Source organism: Muntiacus reevesi, chromosome 12 (genome assembly GCF_963930625.1).
Source record: "Muntiacus reevesi chromosome 12, mMunRee1.1, whole genome shotgun sequence".
NCBI classification, from domain to species: domain Eukaryota; kingdom Metazoa; phylum Chordata; class Mammalia; order Artiodactyla; family Cervidae; genus Muntiacus; species Muntiacus reevesi.
Window position 1 is genome coordinate 65,710,028 of NC_089260.1, and position 20,242 is coordinate 65,730,269.

Sequence of the window (20,242 nt, forward strand, 5' to 3'; positions counted from 1 at the left end):
CTCTGCCTGTCTGTCATTGGTGCCTGGCGTCCTCTCCTGGCTCCCTAGCTGGAACCTTCCTCCCTGGGATGGCTGAGGCCAGTTGGGAAACACCAGGATGGATATTAAAGAGCCTTGTTGTCCCTAATGAAGAGCAAGGCTTACACTGGTAGGAGAGCCTGTATTCAACTTAGGTTGAATAATTGGTTGGGAATTGGAATTTCCGTTTAGACTTAGAGCATCTTAGGGTGCTCTAAAGAAACCTCCTGTCCTTCTCTGGAGCATGACTCCCACCTGGGAGGTGGGTTCTTAGCCCAGGTTGTGCAGGAAGGAAGTGGTAGAGCCCAAATCACTGAACAGGATGGACCGTCTGCCTGAACTTGAGCTTTACTGCCTCCCTGTGACCTGTACCTTCACCCTGACACTCAGCATTCCCCTGGAGGTATGTCTCCTCTGCCTTCCACCTGTGATGGCCCCAACCTTGAGCTCCCAGTTCAGTGATGAGTCATAGGCCAAAGTCATCTGTGTTTTCTTGAGTATACCTTTCTGCATAACAGATAGCTTCTGTGACATTACTCAGTTCGTAATTTTCCCGAGTAAACTTTATCCCTTCCCCATTGTCCTCATCACTTACTCTTGTTTACACAAACACCAGGCTCCCATTTATTCCATTTCCCTTGGCACTTCGATCTGTTTCCCCAAGCATCATCCTCAGAAAGGAGGACTCTCGCTGGGTGAGGTGGGTGCCTGGGTGAAGATGACCCCCAGGATCTGTATATTTCCTAGGAGAACTGAGTCTGGCATCTGGGGTTCTCCTGTGTTGATTCTGCCCCAGAGGCTATTTTCTCAGAATGGAGCGTCTCCCAGGTCCCCAACTACTAGATATCCCGAGCAACTGCCTACAGCCTGAAGGATGGATGACTTAAGAGCTCTAGCATCAGTTCTGAAGCTTTGGTTGCAAACACCTCGGTTTCATGATCCTGATGGCTTCCTAGGGCTGTAGGAGTAAGTCTCCAAACTGCAGTGTGCAGGACCTTCCATCAGTGTTACTCGCCCTGGTGCTGGGAAGTCACAGCCCACATTCATGTTGGTGGATGCTATGGTTATGGAAGGCTTCCCCTACCTTATGTCCCGGGCTGTCCCAGCAGCCTGGTGAGAGAATGGTTATGTACTGGGTATCTGACGAGCAGTCAGATCCCAGTTGGCTGATGTTAGCGGCTCATTTCTCTTGTTTCATGTGCCTTCTTAAATCTCTCACTTCTTTAAAGCTATTGATCACAGGTCACCTTCTCTAGGGAGTTCTCTGTGAGTGGCTTGTCACCTTCATCGTGTGACTGTTTCTCAAGGACCATGGTAAATGCTTACACAGATTATATAATTTAACCTATTCCTAGTCATTATCTTTCATTTGTTGTCTAACTGCTTAAGTGTGACTGCCTTGTTCAACCCAATATATATCCACTGATCCATTCCACCATCATTGAATCAGTCAGAAGAGCTCTTTTCCTGTTTTAGGTGCTAGGGAACATAGATGAAGAGTATGTCTCTTCCTTAAGGATCTGGGACTCATCACACATTAAAACAACTACAGATGTTTACTAATTCACAGCTCTCCTCTATCAGGCTTAGCCCTGAGCCTGGTCTTGGCATCCTTGTCAGTAAGCACTCTAAGGAAGCTGTTCCCCATCAGGGATGGTCTGTTCACTTGCCTGGTCCTGAAGCCTTCATCCTGGTGGCACAGGACCTGATCATCATTCATGAGAACCATCTTGCTGTAGTTGGGTTTCCTGGGAAGCAGATGCTAAGGTTGTTCTTGTTGTTCATTCACTAAATCATGTCTTACTCTATGACCCCAGGGACTGCAGCAGGCCAGGCTTCCCTGTCCTTCACTATCTCCCAGACTTTGCTAAGATTCATGTCCTTTGAGTTGGTGATACTGTCTAACGTTCTCATCCTTTGAGATGTGGTGTTTACTATGGGGTGCCTTTGGGGTCAATAACTATGAAACTGATGGAGAAGAAATCAAGATGGAGCAGAGGGAGAAGTTAAGCAGGGAGAACGACTGACCAAGACCCCAGTCAACCCCCTAGGAGCCCTGGTGCTAGAATGGCCTTTCAGAATTGTCCAGAATCGAGATGAGGATTGGTCAGTCGTTGAGGGCTTGCTTGGAAGGGGGTGCCACCTTAGCAAGGCAGTGTCTTCAACCAGGATGGTCTCCAAAGAGAGCCAAGAGCTGAGGCCATCTGCCAGCATGTTCATAAGTTGCTTTGGTGATGGCTGGATGGATTGATGTCTGCTTTGTTCACCATTTTATTCCTTGTACCCAGCAGTGACAGAATTATTTTCCTGGGCTCCAAAATCACTGTGGATGGTGACTGCAGCCATGAAAGTAAAAGACGCTTGCTCCTTGGAAAGAAAGCTATAACAAACCTAGACAGCATATTAAAAAGTAGAGACATCACTTTGCTGACGCAGGTCCGTATAGTCAAAGCTATAGTTTTTCCAGTAGTCATGTATGGATGTGAGATTTGGGCCATAAAGAAGGCTGAGTATTGAAGAATTGATGCTTTTGAACTGTGGTGCTGGAGAAGACTCTTGAGAGTCCCTTGGACTGCAAGAAGATCAAACCAGTCAATCCTAAAGGAAATCAACCCTAAATATTCATTAGAACGACTGAGGCTAAAGCTGAAGCTCCAGTACTTTGGCAACTTGATGTGAAGAGCCAGCTCATTAGAAAAGACCCTGATGCTGGGAAAGATTGAAGGCCAAAGGAGAAGGGGACGACAGAAGATGAGATGGTTAGATAGCATCACCAACTCAATAGATATGAATTTGAGCGAACTCCGGGAGATAGTAACAGGGGAGCTGGCGTGCTACAGTTCATGGGGTCACAAGCAGCCAGACACAACTGATGGACAGAACAACAGCCACAGCAATGACCCAGCACACCGCTGACACTCAGCATTTTGGGGGCTGGAATTACACAAACTTTATATACAGCATGATTAACACATCCAACAAGTATTGACTATCTTAGCAATAATTTTTGAGCATCTGTTATATACCAGGCACTATTATCATGCTTTTGGAGTTTATAATCTAGGGGGTTTGGAGTGGGTGGTGGTTCAACTGGGCTTCCTGGAAGAGGTGACATTCAGTCTAGGGGTGTGACTTCCTGGAAGGTGGGCCCTGGCCCAGTGTTGGACCCAGTGTTTCCCTGGCTCCCTAGGAGATGACTTTTTGAGATGGAGAGTGAACGGGTAAGGGATGTTTTTCTCAGGGAGGGAGGGGACTCTCCACCCAGCCCACCTGTCGGGGTACCTGTCCACTGTGGGAAATTCCCTGCTCGGCTTGCGTCCACTGACGTTTGATCTCCCAGGAGCCTGGAACTTCCCCACGGGTCCCATTGGCCCAGTGACTTTTGAGTAATTGGAGAGCGGAGGGAACACTGTTTTAATCTGAGTGGAAACATATATTTTCTTCTTTGTGAGTCACCAAAAACTACAGCCCTGGGTAGTTGCTTTTTTTTTTTTTTCCTGTATGTAAATCAGCTGTCATTACAGTTCAGGAAGTTGAGACTCTGAGCAAGGAGGGCGAGATGGAATCAGTGAATTTTAGATCTGAAAGCAACCTAGAGGTTGTGCGGTCCAACCCCTTCCTTTGCAAGAGGCCCCAAGTGGGGAAGGAACTGACAAGGTCACCTAGTGGCCTTGGAGAGAGGGGCAAGGTGTTTGACTCCCTGTAAGGCACTGGCCGGTGCATTTGGTCGTTTCTTCCCAGTCCACTCACTGCCCCACGGGACCCCAAGATGCACTCCACGGCCTGGCCCACAGCAGGTTGCTTTTATCTGCACGCGTCGTCACCAAGTGATCTGAGAGGCAGTTACCGAAAGCGATAGCTTTGATATTCTGGGTGACAAGACCCAAGTACCGTGGCAGGAAGGGAGGTTTTGGGTGTTTGGAGAATCAAAAACTATTTACCTTGGGGTTGATTTAATAAGTTTACATCTTTGGGGTGGGAGGGGTGGTGAGAGAAAGTTGAATGCAAGTACAGCTATGAAAAAGCGAGTTTGGGTTGGAGAGTTAGGAAGTAAAATGCTGTAGGGCTCCAGGGAAAGCAGCCCAGTAAAGGGTGACCCTCCAGAAGGCTCTTCCTCCCCCAGCCGCCACCACACCCTCTGTTTTGATGGGAGGATTTGCACGGTACTTTATAGTTTACAAAGCATTTTCTCAGATACCTGCTTCCTTTGACACATGGGGCAGTGCTTTCAAATTCCGTCTGCCCCTGCACCTTTGCACCATTTGGGGGGAGCTTACCTGGGAACCCAGGCATCTCTGGCTTCAGGTCCTTTCTTCTTGGGACAGGGACAGAGTGGGTTCTCACTCTCCTTCCTGGGGGAAGTGTAGGGCTTAGCTGTTTCTGTGCTCCCCACCAGCCTCTCCCCTTGCAGAGGTCTTGAGCATGGTTTTCAAGCACCCTGTGCCTTTGTTTCTTGAGCTGTAAAATGGGCAGCCTAAGAGTCACCTCTGGCTGAGGGCTCTGCCTGGTTCCTGGCCCTGGAGTTAGAGAACTTGGGGGGATTAGTTCAGGTGATATTCCCACCTTGCTCTCACAGTAGCTCTGCAGTTCCAGGGACCTACGGGCTGGTTTCTTGGCGACCAGATCTCAGCATCCTCAAATATAATGGATGCTGCTGCTCCTTCTGGGTCTTTAATCATTCTGGTCCCTGCACCTCTGAAAACAGGAGGATGTGCGGTGAGTGACAGCTGTGGATGGGGCCAAGGCATTGTCAAGCAAGCACCGAAGGGTAGATCCTCAGAGCAGACTCTCACCAGAACTAGGTCAATTTCTTTTTCTCCCTGTCTATTAAAAACAACATCAAGCAAACCTTTTTGAAGAGATAAGTCATTCACAGGACAAAACACAGAAGGGATAAAAGTGTTTTCGATTAGGACCCCTACCTATCCTGTCCCCAGACCCTTTTGTCTCCTCACTGATGACACTGATGTCCCCAGTTGGCTGGATCCCCCAGAGATCATCTGGTTGTTGCTGAAACTCCTTGAAAAGGAAGATGTGTTTCTGTGACCACATCTCCAAACAGGGGTTGGGCATCGAGTGTATATAGTGCAGAGCGGCCCTGGTGGGAGAACACAGGGTAGACAGCCTGGATCTCAGGCCCCTTGCAGCTGCACTGGGACTGCAACCACGTGGTGAGGGGCTGGTCCCTCGGCTTCAGGGGCAGGATGGACTCGGTACAGGCTGCTCCTTGGCCTGGAGTGCCAGCCTCCCTTCTGCCTGTGGAAATCCCATGGATGCAACCTGAGCTCCTCCCAGCTCACTCATGCTCCAGATTAAAACCTGGACAGTAGCCTGCCTCCAGCCTCATTTTCCCACAGTGTGGAAGGAGAATGTTCTTGTTGCTCAAGTCGCTCACTCACTCCTGTCCAACTCTTTGTGACCCATGGACTGCAGCACACCAGGCTTCCCAGTCCTTCACTATCACCCAGGGTTTGCTAAAACTCATGTCCATTGAGTCAACAATGCCATCCAACCATCTCATCCTTTTTCGCCCCCTTCTCCTGTCCTCAGTCTTGCCCAGCATCAGGGTCTCTTCCAGTGAGTCCGCTCTTCCCATCAAGTGGCCAAATTATTGGAGCTTCAGCATCAGTCCTTCCAATGAGTATTCTGGACTGATGTCCTTTAGGATTGACTGATTTGATCTCCCTGCTGTCCAAGGGACTCTCAAAATTCTTCCCCAGCACCACAGTTGGAAAGCATCGCTTCTTCAGCCCTCAGCCTTCTTTATGGTCCAGTTCTCACGTCCATACATGACTCCTGGAAGGGGAATAACAGTAGAATTTGCCTGAAGGGTTCTTATGGGGATCAGATGACTCCAGATGCAGACCACTCTCACAGCGCTGCCTGGCACATAGCAAAAGTCAGCCTTGGCTGCACTGGTCCCTGCTGCCGCTGCCTTCCTCCTCACCCTGCCCCCCTCCTGAATGGCTGCTGGATGGCAAGGATGTGGGCCCTCCAAGCCTGGCCCTGGGGCAGGGCAATAAAAGCAGCCACTCAGCTGTCTTTCTTTTTCTTGGGGAGAGTGGTGGTGGTTCCTTTGTAGTACCCTGGTGGCTCAGATGGTAAAGAGCCTGCCTGCAATGCAGGAGACGTGGGTTCAATCCTTAGGTGGGGAAGACCCCCTGGAGAAGAGAATGGCAACCCACTCCAGTGTTCTTGCCTGGAGAATCTCATGGACAGATGAGCCTGCCGGCTACAGCCCATGGGATCACAAAGAATTGGACACAACTGAGTAACTAAACCACCATACAGTGAATCGTAGCACTTTTACATCTGGTTTTGGTGGGAAAACCTTGTGTTTTGGGCCTGGACGGTTGGTCTCTACTAGACCTTTAGGCCTGCTCCCGCCTTCCTGCTCCTCAGCTCACGGTCATCTTTGATTTGAGCGTGATTTCAGAACGGCAGGAAAAATTACAAGGATGGTTTCCGGGTCAGTTGCTCACTTCATGGCCGGCTTACTGTCTCCTGCCAAGCAGCCAGGGCTCTGCCTGTGGGGCGGCTGGTCCTGGCTCCCATCAGTGTGCCCAGGTGACCTCGCTGCCCAGGCAGCTTCCAGGCGGCACTGGGGCTGGCTGCCTGGTGACAAGGTGGCCTTGCTCGCAGCGGAGCTCCTGATTAGTTATCCAGCGCTGCATGTCACACTGTGTGCCCCTTGCCTTCTCGTTGGAGAAGGGATGGTGGTATGGTTCCTTTTCTCAGGTGGTGGATAAGAGTAGACAGTCTGGAGCTGTGATGCAGAGCAAGGAAGGTCCCCCTCGAGGGGCTGGGGTCTGGGCCCCCATCTGTCTCTCGCTTCCTCAGGACCTTGGGGGGTAGTGGGTCTGCTTGGCACGGGCACTCAGGCTCCCCATCCATCAGGGCCCTGCCGCTGGACCCAGCAGTGATGTTCCTCCATCCCGTGTGACATCAGGGAAGTACTGTCGGCATCCCCACGGAAGCCCGTGGTCCCCTGGTTCAGGCTCAAGCGCAGAGCATCTCCATGAGCCACAGTGCAGGTGAATGTCTGTCTTCCGGACAGCGTGTCAGGCAGGAGGGTCCTAGAGCAGCAGCCCCCTCACCCTTCGGGCCCAGGCTCCCGGCCTCTCCCCCACCCCAGCCCCCCGCCCCCTCTTCTGCTGAGCTTGCCGGATCCCTGGGAGAAGTGGTCCGCACACGCTGTCACCCTGGGCCAGGCCGGTCTCCTCTCCCCCGGCTTGTCTCTCTGTGACTGCCCTGCCTGCTGGCTCTGGGTGCTGAGGTTGTGACCCGCCCAGTCTGGCCCCCGGCCACCCAGGCCGCCTCCCACCCTGCTCTGGCTGGGCTGATTCTTGGGGACAAAGTTAGATATTTTAGTTCCTTAATTTCCACAGAACACTGCTCCATGTGTGTGGTTTAAAACATTAATTAAAACCATTAATCAGTCTGGCTGCCTTGGAAAGAGGTTCTTTTAATGTAGGAGCTGATGTTCTTGTTCCCACAGGTTCTTTTCCAGGACAGGGTGGGGGGAACACACAGAACCGACTCTTCAGCCGCAGATTTGCTGGTTGGTGTTGGGCAGCCTCCTTAGCTGAGCTTTAGTTTCCACATCTGTAAGGTGGGGATGATGGTTGTACGTGTGGCCAGACCTCCTGGGGTCCTGGTAGGTGCTCAGTGAGGTCTGGAGGAATATTCCTTAGCAAAGGGTCCCTTACCAAGTGTGCTTGTAAATGACGCCGTTATGATGAATTTCATGAATTACATCCTTAATACTTGTGGTTTTCCAGAGCCCCTTTGCATGAACTCTCGTTTAATCCTGGCAGCATAATGGGGAGGTGGGCTAAGTGTCATAATCCGTTCCATTTCACGGATGAAGAAACTGAGACCCAAGATTCACAGCCAGGTCTGGAGAGGAGTGGCTTTGACTCAAACCTCAGCTTTTCGCATGACTTGCCTTGGCTTCACTTATTCCCTGAGCCCCCACACTGAGCAAGTCACGGTGGTGAGATAGGAAGAGAGGAGACCTTGTTTTCCCCTCGTATTGGGAGGAGACTGAGAAGTTAGGGCCCAGGCATTGGCTTAAGTTCAGTACTAACAATGACTGACGTTTCTCAGGTTCATAGCATGCGTAACGTGCCAGGTCAAGTGCTGAGTTCTGCAAAGATTCTCACTCCACACGAAGAACAAACCTCGAGGATGAGAAACGGAGGCTCAGAGAACTGGTCACTTGCTCAGGCTTCTCATGGGACTTTTTCAGGCATAGAAGCAAGATGCCAACCCAGGCACCCTGACAAGAGCCCACAGTCAACCAGGAAGCCGGGCTGCTGCCTTTTGTAGGCAATGAAGCGAGTGCACTTTGACAATGAGGCAAAAAGTGCTTTCCTGGTCAAAATGCCAGAGCAGCGTGGGAGGCTGCCCACGGCTCAGCGTGGATATGCTGAGGAGGGCATCTTTCTGGGCGCATGGCTAGTCAAGGGGGCCTCTCCGAGGGAGGGGGGATTCACCCTCTCCTGCTGGGAACTGGGACTCAGATGGATTAAACTGGCACTCAGTGGGAGGAAACAGGAACTCTCTGGGGCTTGCAGAGCTGTTGTAGGTTGGTCCATGATGCTAACACATCCGGAGGAGGCGTGTGACAACCGGTGGGCCTCAGAGAGGCAACCTGGGTCCAAGGTTTCAGAGAAGAGAGAGAGGGACTTGATGGTGGGGCACCCAAGCCGCCTGGCCTCCTCTCTCAGCTGGGACAGCAGCGTCCTGAGCTGCTCCAGCTTTCTAGACTCCAGGGCGAATTCCCCTTCGGAACTTGTCAGCCTTCTTTCTCCTGAATGTGGGCTCATTGAGCCCCATCTCCTTGATGATCTGGCTTCCAGGATGCTGGGAGTTTTTGTGGGGGTAGGACAGGAAGGAGGTCTGGAAGGGGAAAGGATCACTCTATTGTCAATGTGACAGTGGGTGCCACACTACCCCTTAAAGGAGAGGACAGGGTCTGTGTCAGTGCCCGCCTCCCCCCAGCTGGGCATTCAGCCCTGATTCCAGGGAACTTAGGAGGTCCTCCCAGAGCTGGTAAACCAAGGACAGCCCCTGGTTGTGAGTTGTCCCTCACCCTGCCCCATGCTTTAGGCCTCTTCTTGTAAGCTGCCTGCATCAGCAGTTAGGATAAGAATCTCTGGCCAGGCTGCAGTTTGGGTTCCCTGAGCAATGCACAATGTCCACTGGTCACATGTGACAACATGACAGTGTTGGGTGCAGATAAAGCTGCAGCCGAGTTAATCTGATGTCGTTCCGTGGTTCACAAACTCCCCACCATCCGTGGAATGGGTTGGGCTTCCAGGGACTGGCCGTTCTCAGAATGAAGTTGTTAGGTATGTTTCTCCTTCCCTTCTGCCCAGAATTCCTGGAATCAGATGAATGAAAAAGCTTAAGCGGGGAAGGCATGGGACTGCAATCAGTAGATGGAGGCTTGGAAGTCAGGAAAACCTAACCTGAATGTGATCTGGGTGCTTACGTGATGTCTGAAACTGCCACTACCAAGACCAATGTCATAGGATCAAATGGCTTCATGCATTCAAATGTCCAACAGTGCTTGGCACATAACTGTTGTTGTTTTAATCACTAGGTCATATCTGACTCTTTGTCACCACATGTAGCTCGCCAGGATCCTCTGTCCACAGAATTCTCCAGGCAAGAATACTGGAGTGGGTTGCCATTTCCTCCTCCAGGGGATCTTCCCGACCCAGGGACTAAACCTGCCTCTTCTACGTTGGCAGGTAGATTCTTTGCCACTGAACCACCAGGGACACCTTGGCACATAGTAGCTACTTGATAAATGCCTGCTCTTCTGATGCTTCTCATTTAGCACATAGTAAAGATGCACTTCTTATTTCTTTCAATGAATGAGATGTCTCATTACCAAATTCATTCGTGTGAGCATTGACACTAATAGTTCCCTCTTCTTGTTTATTTCTAGAATCTTGTTACACCTGGGATTTTGGGGCCTTTAATCTAAGAAAGAGTACATATCCACTCAATAATCCAAAAGGACTTGAAAACTGCTCTTCTCTAAACTAAAGCTGGAATATCATTGGATTTAAAGAATCAAGGTAAGAAATTTTCTCCTCCTGAGCCTTTTGGAACCAATGATGGCCATTGGAATTGGTGACCTTTTGCAACACAAGTTGGGGGGTGGTTTCTGACTGCTTCCTGTAAGGCCACCCTGGTACACAAGACCCAGTTCTCAGGGTTTGTTTGCCTGGACCTCGTGCCAGGGGGCAATCCCTCTGTCCCCAACCGAGGGAGGGGTTCACAGTCTCCTGGTGGATATCCCACACTTTTCCTTCTGGTGAAAGGAGAGGTGCGTGGAGCCGGCACCAGGGAAAGACTGGGCAGGTTTGGTGGGATTATGTGATCAGGTCAGCAGATCTTCCTAGGTATCCGGATGTAATCTCTTCCTGTCTCCGCCTCCTCGAACTGCCTGTGCCAACTTCCAAGTCTCAGGCTGCCTGCGGGGCGAGGGTAAGAGGTTAAAACTGACACCTTCAGGCAAACCTCCGTTTACCTGGTTTTGCTTCTCACCTTTCTCAGCTTCCCCAAGCCTTGATTTCCTCATTTATAAAATCAGCATCCTATTAGTGCCCTGGGAGGATGTAGGTGCTGAGTGATATGGGAAGATAAAGTTTACCTTGCTGCCTTGCATGGAGGAGGAAATGCTCCGAAACAGAAGAAGGTTCTTTCTTGGGTTTGTTTTCAATTCATTAATGACACCATTTCAAGGCCCTGCCAGGCATCAGGCTGTTTCCAAGTCCTTGGTCTGTGACTCTCTCTGCCTTCCACCTGCCACCAAGTCTGCCTGGGAAAGGGCTGGTCGCGCGTGCATAGCCCCTTGCCCCGAGCAAAGTCGATTTCTCCCTCCATTGGACTGGAGCCGGCAGTTGAAGGCATGCCTTTAGGATGCCGTGTGATTTCCCCATCCTTCCCCGTCCCCCTGGGAGTCCCTGCGGTCACTGGTGAGCTTGAACTGCCTTACACATCCTGACACCCCAGGCTTGAGCCTCCCGTGGTGGACGCTGACAGAACAAATGAATGAATTATTGAGGAGGAGGGTTTAGAGAGGAAAAGCCAGACTGGGAACTGGAAGGAGAAAGCTTTCAAAGATTTAGAGTGAAGAGTGAGGTCCGTTGTCATTTTTTTCTTCAACGAGGTACTGTAAGGAATAAATAGCCTGATGGAAAAAGGAAAAATGAGTCTCCCCACACACGGCAAAGCTCTGCAAGGGTGGAGAGCTGGGTGATAAAGTGTGGACTGGGGAGGAACAGGTTAGGGTCGTGCTGAGGGACTCCTCCTGTCATCTTGCCTCCTGTATCTCACGTCTCTTCAAAGTGCGTTTGGATCTCTGACCTCCTGTGGTGTCGAGGAGTCTGTGACCCTCAGCAGGGATGAAGAACATGAGGCTCTGCCTTCGGTCAAGGTGGGAGCCCTGACGCACAAAGGCACTGCCCTGGCGCAATGGTAAGAACCCATCTGCCAGTGCAGGAGAGACAAGAGACGTAGGTTCGATCCCTGGGTTGGGAAGATCCCCTGGAGGAGGGCATGGCAACCCACTCCAGTATTCCAGCCTGGAGAATCCCATGGACAGAGGAGCCTGGCAGGCTACAATCCATGGAGTCTCAAAAAGTCGGACCCGATTGAGCCACTGAGCATGCACACGCTGCAGATTCACAGATGTCTGGGAGGCCTGGGGAGGGGCCCTTGTTCATTCTGAGAGGCTTGCTGCCTCTTGAGACTCTTGGATGATGCATGTGAATAAGAGCTACCTGGAGGTGAGCTGCTGAGCGCTAGAGAAGCCTTTCCCCCTTCAGGTGCTCCGCAGCCCGACGCACTCACCTCCCCCATTCCATTTTTTAAAACTGTCTGGCTGCAGCCGAGTCTTGGTTGTGTCACATGGGATCTCCGTTGCAGCATGTGGGATCTATTAATAGTTCCCTGACCAGGGCTCGAACCCAGGGCCCCTACACTTGGGAGCATAGAGTCTTAGCCACTGGACCACCAGGGAAACCCTTCCCCAGTTCACTTTTATTTCATGATCAAAGTGCTCATTCTGGTGTCAGAAGGCTGGGGCGGAAGGTACGGCTCACAGGCCTTCCTGTGAAAGTGCTGCATGCCTCTTCTGGGCCCTCGAGCACACGACCAGTCCTGAAGCTTTGTTTCAGAAGCCCACGCTCCCGGTCCAGGCCGTCAGCTCGGGGAGCAGGAGTGTCCGCGGACACGCAGCCGCCTCGCTCAGCATCCTCCCCGCTCCCTGTAGCACCTGCAGGGCAGGGAGTGCTGTTCCCGTGTCCAGGGGAATGGCCGATGGGAGTTCAGGCACTGGGGCGGACGATCTGGAAGCTGGAAGAACTGTTCTATTGACAGAGGAAAGGCTTGGCAGGTTTGTCTGGGGGTAATGGGAGAGGAATTTCTCTAGAATTCAGCCGCTGGGAGCAGACAGAGCAGGAGTGGTTGCAGAGAATTCAAGACGCGCGGTCCTGAAGGCATCCCCGGGCAGGCCTCCGAGAAGAGCCCAAGCTCTGTGCTTATGCCTGCGGTCCTAGGTGTTCTGAAGATGCTGCTCTCCTCCGGGGAGCCCGTCTGCCCGCCTCCTTGCCTAGAAGTCAGCTTACCTGGGCTGCACGCCAGCGAGGGCATCCACATCCGTGGGGCTCCTTGCACTGTTCCTGCCATGGAACAGAAGTACCAATAACCCGGATTCTACCCCAGTTCCCCTTCCCACCCCGCTGTGACCCTGGGTAAGTCCTTACAGATCGCCACGCTCCTCTGCCTCAGCTGCTGAATCCGGTCCGAGGAAATGGTCAGTGAGAAGGTGTCCTTGCTGTCTGCCTCTCCCCCATTTCCCTAACCTGTTTGGCTCCCAGCCACATTATTCCGTCTCATCCCAGCCCCTCCTCGCGCCTGTGCATGGGGTTGCCTTTTTCCCTCTCACCATGCTTTTTTGGACTCCTCTCCCACCCCTGCCTCCCTCTGGAAACATCTCTTGGCTCCTAATGGATCCTCCCAAACCAGCCCTCTCTGGCCATGGGTGAGAGGGCGTTCGAGGACACCTTCCTGCCTGTCATTGGACACCAGCCAGCCCTGGGCTTTAGCCGTAGGGTACATGTGTCAAGATCGCTTCCTTTATTCAGTGGCCACGGTATCAAAAGAACTCCTGACCCACTCGGAACTCTCCCCTTGAAACAGAAACAGATTTGCAAAACACCTCTGCTGCTGGCCCGTTTTACTATTGCTGTTTCTTGTGGTTTCATAGTGAGGTTTTTGGCTCATTGCATTTGACCTGGTATTTATTTTTAGTCGTGAAGACAGAGTTCAATTAATGTCAAAACGTGAGGGCAAATGCAGAGGAGGGATTCATAAGTCTAGGGGAAAATGTGCCTAATTTTGTTTCTTCTGATAACATCTGTCACACCAGCAAACGCTGAGCTTCCTCGGCTCTGCCTGTGATGGGCTTTGCAGAGGCAGTGAGTCCAAGCCACCCCCGAAAATGAAAGCATTTCTGGGTCTCTTTCACTCCGGTTTATCCAGCAGCTGGCCGCAGAGCTGAGTACTGACCACAGTTATCATTACGAGTGATAATTATTATAATTAATATTGGAGTAGAGGCCAGCCTTTAGAACCTTCAGTTCTTTTTTTATGATTTTTTTTTTTAATGTGGACCACTTTTAAAGTCTTTATCGAATGTGTTATACAGTGTTGCTTCTGTTTTCTATTTTGGGTTTTTTGGCATGTGAGATCTTAGCTCCCCAAAAAAGTGTTAGCTGCTTGGTTGCTGTTTGTGACCCCATGGACTGTAGCCCACCAGGCTCCTCTGTTCATGGCATTCTCCAGGCAAGAATACCAGAGTGGGTTGCCATGCCCTTTTCCAGGAGATCTTCCCCACCAAGGGGTCAAACCTGGGTCTCCCATATATGGGAGATTCTTTACACAGGCAGATTCTTTACCATCTGAGCCACCAGGGAAGCCCACTTAGCTCCCCAACCAGGGATCAAACCCTCACCCCCTGCATTAAAAGGTGGGATCTTGACCCCTAGACTGTCAGGGAGGTGTTATCATCTCGCCCATGGGTTTGGTTTCCTTCTGTCTCCAGAAGCAGCATCCAACTTCCTTGAGCATCAGCTCGTCTCCCCAGATCGTGAGTGTTTTGAGAACAAACTCCGGGTCTTGCTCCCTCTTTGGCTGCAGCTTTTGGCACCGTGACATGCTCGGGGAATGTCCTCTTAGATTTCCCGCATTTTTGGACACCAAGTTGGGGTTACAATGTCAGATATCAAGCACAGAGTGCTCTTCCTTCACGGGCTCCCCAGTCTGCTCTAGGATCTGGGAGGGAACTAAGGTCCGCTTGCTTAGGACTTTGCAGTTGATAGGAGTTCTTTCTTTCTTTGATCCCATAACTGTTCTCTGAGAATTTGCAGTGCGCCACTGTGCAGAGTCCCTGCAATAAGGGACAGAAATCACCATTCTTGCTCTGAAGGAAATGCAGAGATGGAGGCTGGTTTTATGGATTCCCGTTGCTTTCTACCGTGCGTTCATGTCCATCCTATCCAATTCAGATGTCAAACCCTAATCCCCAGTGTGATGGTGTCAGGAGGTGGGGCTTTGGGGAGGTGGCTGGGTCCTAAGGGTGGAGCCCTTACAATGAGGTTAATGCTCTTATAAGAAGAGGCATGGGAGAGTCCTGTCTCTCTCTGCTATCCGAGCTAGGCGGACATAGCCAGAAGACAGACTTCTGCCAACCGGGAACTGAGCGGGCTGCACCTTGGTCTTGGACTTCCAGCCTCCAGAACTGTGAGGAATCAATTTCCATTGTTTTCAGCCACCCCGACTGTGATCTCTTGGTCACAGCCTGAGCAGACGAGCCACCTGTATTTCACAGATGAGTGAATTGGAGACTCAGAGCAGCCGTGCTGCTGTGAGCACCCTGCTAGTTGGTGGTGGGTCCCACAGAAGCGCGTGGATCTTCTGAATCCAGGCCCCTGAACCTGCTCGCCTCCCACCACCATCTCTGACCCCGATCTGCAGTCATGTCTGGGCTTTCTCTTTGCTGCTTCTCACTGCTCCATCTGTCTTTCCAACCCCTTTCCTCTCCTCTCCTCCCCTCCCCTCCTTTTCTCTGCTGTCTCCCTTTTCCCTTCTTCCGGCTTTTTTCTTTCTGAAGAGAAGGATCTTTCTCTCTATATATGACCTTTTTTTGGTGAAAGGGACCTGTGATAACAGGGCTGTGTTCCTGCTCTGCCTGGGGTGGTGTCTGTCTTGGTGAATCCACCTACTGTGGTGACTGGCGTGATGTAGCAACGTCCTCCTTCCCTCCTGCCCTCCTCCACTTTCCTGCTGTGAGCCAGGCTTTGCACTCATCTATGGGAGACAGCAGAGGAGGTAAAAAATGTCCTGGGGAGACACAGTGTATTCAAACCCCTGTTTGCACAGCCTTGTGGACTATTTGTTACCCTCCAGACCTCCAGATTCATAGACTGAAGCCCTAGCCTTGAATGCAGCTGTACTGGAATTAAGGGAGTAATTAAGGTTAAATAAGGTCATCAGGGTGGGGCCCTGTTCTGATAGGATTAGTGTCTTTGTAAAAAGAGACACCAAAGACCTCCTCTCCCTCTCTGTCATGTGAGGACAGGGCCTGAAGGCCACTGTTTGCAAGCCAGGGCGAGGGTGCTCACCAGACACCAGATCAGCCGGAGCCTTGATCTTGGACTTCTCCAGAATTGCTGTGTGAGCCACAAAGCGTCTGGTGTTTTCTTAGGGCAGTCTGGGCTGACCAAGCCATGAGGTGCATACTTGTCTCGGGTCATAGGCTGCAAGCTGGTTTGATTGCCTTGACTCCTCAGTCTCTGGTGTTGAGATGAGGCTATTGCCTTTGAACCTTCCCAGCTCCTAGTGTTTAAAACTAGGAGCCCAAACCAAGTTCGTGTCCTGCTTGCTCTGTCTATATCCTGACGTTCAAGGTTTCCCTGAGTTGGGCTGAAGTCTTTGTTTTCTCCTTTCTTCCTTGCTCAGACATAATCAGGTAAGTACACTGAACTCTCCTGTGGTCATAGCACCAGGTTCCTGGAAGCAGAGGTAGCCTGGACACCTGGTCTTGCTTTTTGCAATCCACTGGGCTGCCTCCCTTTTAAGGTGCTCTCCCCATATTATAGAAGATTGTTCATTTCATTAGTCATTGGTATATGCAACTAATTTGCCTCTGAAGAGCTAAGTAGTAGTTATTCTAACAGCTCCTATTAGGCACCACGAATAAGGTCCTGTCCTTACAGGAGTGAGGGTAGTGTATATAGTATGATGAAGGTACTGCTACTAATACCACCAGTAATAATAGTAAAAAATAATAATAGCTCAAGTGTATTATTCACAGTGTTCCCAGCACTTTACATATATTATCTCATCTGCTCTTCAGAGCATACGAGGAAATGGGGATTAACTAACATGCCAAAGACAGCAGATGAGCGCATCTCCCCGTGGAACGGATGCGAAGCACACATCAGCACGCGCGTGCTATGTGCTTTTGCACAGTCTCAAGCTCTTTTCCTTTTTAAACTTGAGGCTAATGTTTAGAAGCTTTTACTAACGAGAAGACCGTCAGCTAAACTGATACAAGTCCTACACATCACCAATAACCCCATTCCGGTGTGTCTCCCCGTGCCTCTGACCATGTCCCCACGTACCACCCGTTCCCTCAGGGGCCTCCCAGCTTGGGCTCCTGGTTTTCTCCAGGACTCACCCATCACTTTCTGCTCCCGTGGGACCTAGGGATACCCTGTGGAACTGAACAGAGTCTGAGGTCCAGCAGGTTTTATCCTTGGTTTGTAATGGAGTGAATGTCAGAGCCCCACAAGGTACACGACTGTCTAGCTCCCTAACTGGTTCTGGGGTGCAGGTGACTTTCAGAAACCCTGAACTGCCACGGCTCTGGGCCCTTGCTGTTGCTCTTGGTATTATTGCCCGGTGTGCTGGAAATTCACATTCTTTGGCCCCTAGCTGTTTTCTCCCCAGTCTTATCTCTCTTCTGCAGCTAGTTGTAATGGGTACCTTTAAGAAGTGGGTAACATTGTTGGATGGATGGCATCCAGGGGATATTTTTTCCTCTCCAAAGGTGGCAACCGTAAGACTAAGGGGATCCACCTGTCCCAGCATCATACAACGTTTGGCCGCAAGGACTCAGAGGGACATTTTCCTGCTGTTGAAAAGCAGAGACACCTTGCTTCATTCCTGTGGGAAATGAAAAATGCTCAGTCGCTTAGTTGTGTCCGACTCTTTGCAACTCCACGGACTGTTGCCCACCAGTCTCCTCTGTACATGGGATTCTCCAGGCAGGAATACTGGAGTGGGATGCCATGCCCTCCTCCAGGGGATCAAACCCAGGTCTCCCACGTTGCAGGTGGACTGTTTACTATCTGAGCCACCAGGGAAGCCTGGGAAATCAGAAAGGGGACTTACAAAAAAATGCTGGCTTAAGGAAAAGTTTCATGAAAATAGAAATAAGAGGAAAAAAAGGAAAACCAATCTAAGCATCACCCTCTCTGAGCTGACTTCTTCGCTGAGTATCAGCCCTACCCCTGCTGGAGCTGGAGGGAATTGGGAAAGTGACTGGCTATGGTGTGGGTGGGGTGGGGGTGGGTTGTGGAGGTGGGGGAAGGGCACTGCATAGAAAACAGTAGAGGAGATGGGAGCCTAGGTCTCTCTGCTTTGCCACTTGCCAGCCCTGGACTGGGATGAAGGCTTTAGGCGCTTCTAAACTTTGTTTTCCTGTTCTGAGGACCAAATGACATGATCGTCTATGACTTGTCTAAGTCACTGAAGATGCTCCACCCACAGGCACTGTGCTGAGGAATTCATTGGCTGTTTGCTTTGGGTCTTTGAACTTCATTTTCCTCACCATTAATTGAAAGCAGAGGACTGGACAGCTGCCCTGGCCAGTCGGTCCCTCCCAGCTTACACATTTCACTTTCACGCCAGTTCCCTTTACAGACTGATAAATTTTTTTTAACTACAGTCTATACATGAATTTGAGTAAACTCTGGGAGTTGGTGATGGTCAGGGAGGCCTGGCGTGCTGCAGTCCATGGGGTCGCAAAGAGTCAGACACGACTGAGCAACTGAACTGAACTGAACTGAACTGAACTGACAGTCTATACAGACCACACCTTTGTTTAGGTTTCATTAATTTTTACCTGAAGTCCTTTTTCTATTCCAGCATCCCATCTGGGATCCTATATTACATTTAGTTATTGTTTCCTTGGGCTTCCCAGGTGGTGCTGGGAAAGTGGTAAAGAACCCGCCTTGCCAATGCAGGAGACATGAGATGCAGGTTCAATCCCTGGGTCTGGAAGATCCCCTGAAGTAGGGCATGGCAACCCACTCCAGTATTCTTGCCTGGAGAATCCCATGGATGGAGGAGCCCGGCAGGTTACAATCCGTAGGGTCGCACGGAGTCAAACATGACTGAAGCGACTTAGCATGCACACACACATTATGGTTCCATAGGCTCCTCCTTTGAAAAGGTTTTTCCAAACTTTTCTTGTTTTTGATGACCTTGATAGTTTTGGGGAGTACAGGTCAGGTATTTTATAGATTGTCTCTCTTAGGATCTGTCCTATGGTTTTCTCATTATTAGTCTGAGATGATGGGTTTGGGGAGGAAGACCACAGGGGTAAAGTAACCTTGATCACCTGGTTATGGTGCTGTTCGTTAGATTTCTCCACCATAAAATTACGCACCCTCGCTCCAATTTCTCACCATGCTCAGAATTATGTCACACCTCTGGAATGGGACATTTTGCTTCACCTCAGTGGTGGAGTATTTACAAAAATTGTCTGGAATTCTCCGTGGGAGATTTTTCTCTTCTCCCCATTTATTTATATCCATATGGACTGGTGGTTTGTTTGTTTGATTTTTTAATAGATTTTGGATTCTAATTCAATACAACTTTATGTTGTTGCTCAATGTTTATCAGCTTTGGCCTTTGGTAATTTCTTCGGCTAGCTTCTGGGTCCTTCTGATATACCCCCATCATTGTAAGCAGATTTGTTTTTGGCTTTTTGTGTTTTTGTGTGCATTCCCTTACTTTCTGACACTATAGGATGCTCCAGGTTCATTTTGTGTATTTCCTGCACCAGGCTTAGGATCAGCCCCTCCCTAAGGAGCCCTGGTTCGCGTTATTGGAACATGGTGGTGTTGTTCAGTTGCCCAGTCGTGTCTGACCCTTTGCAACCCCATGGACTGCAGCACACAAAGAGTTGGACACGACTGGGCGACTGAGCAGCAATCTGGTTTGCTTATTGGGGCGTGGTGTTAGAAATCAACAGATGGGTTCGAGATGTGCTCATTGCTGCTGGGGTGTCACTGCTTCTAGGCCCTCTTAGCCGACGGAGCAAGGAGATACGTGTGAACGTCCTAACCCACGTGTATGCACACATGTGTAAATATTTCCATAGATACCCATTGTCTCCATGTTAAGCTAACCATGAATTCAAACTGATGTTCCAACTCGAATCCATAACCACTCCATACACTTTTGGACAAATTTATTTTTGCCTGCATTGACTGGCAAGAGGCAGTACTGAAGAGTGAATTCCGCAAGTCCACCTGGGCACAGGGCGGTGCCCTGAGAACACTAGACTTCCTTTTGGGGCAGTGTGGTCTCGTGAACAGAAGCTAAGAGTTGGATGCACCTGGACGGACACTCAGAAAGCTGCCCAGAATGCTCGCACACCAGGCCGCTGGGTGCCCTTCCTGGTCTCTGGGCTTTCTGTCCTCCTGGGAAGCCTTCACTGTTCTCCCTCCCCTCCCATATTTCCCCCAACACATACCCTCACCCCCCACACACGTCCAGAGTACCCAGGGCTTACCCCATCAGAAAAGGACCCACTTTATAAAGCCCTCTATCTGTCCACTGCTCCCAAGTAGAACACATCCTTGAGGGGAGCACTAGGTCTCCCAGGCAGTCCCTTGCACAATCACCCCAAACCAAAGCAGAGTTCAGTTGTGAAGTTGGTTGGGGGAATAAAGCAGTGGATGAGACACATGTCCTTGCCTTGTGGAAGGTGTTGTTGTTGTTGAGTCCCTAAGTCATGTCCAACTCCCTGTGACCCCATGGACCGCAGCATGCTAGGCTCTTCTGTCCTCCACCGGCTGGAGTTTGCTCATATTCATGTCCATTGAGTCGGTGGTACTATCTAACT

General features: G+C 50.6%; 1 long non-coding RNA gene across 16 annotated transcripts in view; it reads left to right on the forward strand.

Moving 5' to 3' along the window:
- The window catches only part of LOC136144681 (uncharacterized), a 421,108-nt gene that overhangs the window by 129,822 nt on the left and 271,044 nt on the right, over positions 1-20,242 (forward strand). For all 16 annotated transcript variants that reach the window (XR_010658627.1, XR_010658626.1, XR_010658619.1 and 13 more), the window contains one exon: positions 9,980-10,112. This is a non-coding gene — a long non-coding RNA (uncharacterized lncRNA). The remainder of the gene's footprint in view (positions 1-9,979; positions 10,113-20,242) is intronic.